Source organism: Elaeis guineensis, chromosome 15 (genome assembly GCF_000442705.2).
Source record: "Elaeis guineensis isolate ETL-2024a chromosome 15, EG11, whole genome shotgun sequence".
Classification (NCBI taxonomy): Eukaryota; Viridiplantae; Streptophyta; class Magnoliopsida; order Arecales; family Arecaceae; genus Elaeis; species Elaeis guineensis.
In genome coordinates this window covers 12,125,714-12,128,513 of record NC_026007.2, presented here as the reverse complement: position 1 = coordinate 12,128,513, position 2,800 = coordinate 12,125,714, and the positions used below count along the sequence as shown (strand labels likewise).

The following is a 2,800-nucleotide window of genomic DNA, read 5'->3' as shown; positions in this document are numbered from 1 at the left end:
CTCGACATCAGGAAGGACTTCCTACCATATCCATCAGCAGCAGTGATTGTCAACCCATGATCAGATAATGGGTTCTGAACTCATTGGATCAGATCTAACTGTTGATCTGATTCAGAGCATTGATACGATCGATGCAGTCTTTTCTTTCATATCAGATTTTTTTTATGTAATATTTTTATATCATAGATTCTTAGGAAGATAGTTTAGATTTGATCTAAAGTATGTGTAGGAGATTAAATAGTTTAATCAACTGCTTCTGCTATAAAAATTTTAAAATATACATACTTTGAACTGTCTATTTCCTAATAATGCCATGAGTTTTCACTTAAAATTTCAAACAGCTGTTAGGCTTCATGCTCATTTTTTAGCATGAAGGTTCCACCATAGTATGCATCAATCATTTGTTGATACTTTGACAAGCAATCATAGAAGTACTGGATCAGTTACCATTTGGGTACAGCATGGTGGGGGCATTTTCTAATCAGTTCCTTTAATCTCTCCCAAGTCTCATGAAACATCTCTACATCCAATCGAAAAAAACTAGTTATGGCTTGTCTGATTTGATTAGTTTTTTTGATTGAAAAATATTTTTTAAAAAATTCTCTATGCAGTTGATCCTAGGTTTAAATTATGATTGTATCCAAAGAGTTCGCCAATTTTTGGCTTTGTCCTTTAGCGATAAAAAAAATAATTTTAGCCTGAGAGCATCATCACAGAAATTTTGAATTCTTACCGTTGAACAGATTTTCAAAAATTCATCTAAATGTCTGTACGAGTCCTAGTTAGCAAGTTCATAAAATGATAGGAGCATTTGGATGATATTTGACTTGATTTCATATTGAACTACCTTAACTAGAGGCACTAAATGCAAGGAGAGTAGGTATATGTGGAAAGTGTAAAGTACTCCTTCAGCTATCTAGGTGGATCATTCTCCTAATTTTAATCCATGTTCTTGGGTTTGTTGGCTCTAAGGGTTCTTTCAATTTCAAAATCTAATGATTGAATCACGGGTTATAATGAGCAATGCTCGAGCATAAACCCTAGCTACAATTATACCTTAGAGCCAACAAAGAAAATTTTATTTTATTTTTCTTTAAAGTTATGAAGAAAAGGATAAAAGAAATTCTAAAGATGAGAGCCTATTGAGTCCTAAATGTAAGAAGTAGATGCAAAGAATTTAAGTTAGGTTAGATGTTTTCAGTTAGCAACCAAGTGAGACAATCAATCCTTGTTCTAAACAACTCCTAACTGTCAAGGTCATCTTCAAACACTCTAAGTAACAGACAAGCCACTCAACTAGCCAGATGAGTATAAGGTTGGTAAGGGTCCCCCTATTGCTTTTCTTAGACACCAATTAAAATTGGTCAGATAAGCAAATGGAATCAATTAATGAACTACCTTCCTTCAGGACATAATTCTTAAACTACTGTTCTAGACACCAGCTAAACTGACCAACCTAAACCTAATCCAACTCTTAGGATTTCTTGTCTTATTGAGCTTAAGAGTCCTTAGGGGCCAATGTCTAATTGATTTTAAGTTAAAGTCTTAGGTTAATATAAATGCAAGATGGTGGTTTGTGGGCCAAGGAAGGGTGATGAAATCTCCACCTTATGTTGTTTAGGATTTTGTCCTTAAGATATTTTATAGAATTATGCGATGCAAAAAAGAAAAGATATCCAAATTTGATGATTAATCATGATTAAATTAATTTATTTCACTTTTTAGGTTTTGTGGTTAGATATGTAATTCTCTAATTAGATAATGAGATGTCAATGTAGAGATTTATATTTTTTTTCTTTTGTAAAAATGTAAGTTTGACTAAGTAAACTAGGTAAGCTAGAAAGCAAATAAAAAATAAAAGATAGAAAGCAAATATAGCAAATATATATTTTTTAAATTTTTATAGATCAAAAGAAAAAAAGATAAGTTAAAAAATAAAGTAATTAAAATAAGGGCAAAAATAAATAAAGCAATTAACTAAGAAAGCAATAGATTAAAGAAAGTGATAAATAGATTCTTTTTTTTTGATATTTATAACTCAAAACAACTAAAGCATGATTTTCGATAATGGTGCCAGATCACTGTCATAGGTGGTCAAAAAAAAAATCTAATTCACTACTATGTAGTTAGGATGAATCAGGATCGTATTCATAGGGATCGCATTAGTTACGATTGAGTTATTTTAATCTCAAATTAATGATGAATAAAAGTTGATTAATTAGAAGACTACTAAATAAGTAAGCAAGAAAATAAATAATTTAATTAAAAATTAACTTCAAATATGAGAGAAGTTATCAGAATCTCAACTATTTTTTTGTTCGACAGTTGGTATCCTTCTTAACATGCCTTTGCTTTGATATCTTAATAATAAAGATATAACCTATCTTAGAGAATACAATCTATACCTATTGGATCACAGTCCGTTTCTTAAAGTTATTGTTAGAAAATCGGATAGACAGGATGTAAAGATTTCAAAACTTTTAAAAAATATAGTAGAAAATAAAATAAGTTAAATCCTTTAACCCCACATGCAAAAGATCAAATCTAATCCTACTCAAGCTCAAGAGAAAATACATATATACAATCTAGAATTTAAAGAAAAGTATGAGATCAGATCTTATTATCTTGGCATGGTTAGATATTCACCACTTTTGATGATCATGGATTTGTAGATGCTCGAGCCGCACACGTGTCCGACCTTTATGGGTATCCATCGGGATCAATCTCGAACTGATCCTCCTCATAGAAGATTCTTCTTTCCAAAAAAATCTTAGCCTTGAGATCTTAGACCAACACCTTG

At 31.1% G+C, this 2,800-nt stretch overlaps 1 non-coding gene across 1 annotated transcript; it reads left to right on the top strand.

The window, feature by feature from the left end:
* The first annotated feature begins 456 nt into the window (after positions 1-456).
* LOC140854215 (small nucleolar RNA R71) lies at positions 457-562 on the top strand. The gene has a single exon (XR_012137348.1). It is a non-coding gene; the product is annotated as a small nucleolar RNA R71 (small nucleolar RNA).
* The last annotated feature ends 2,238 nt before the right edge of the window (positions 563-2,800 follow it).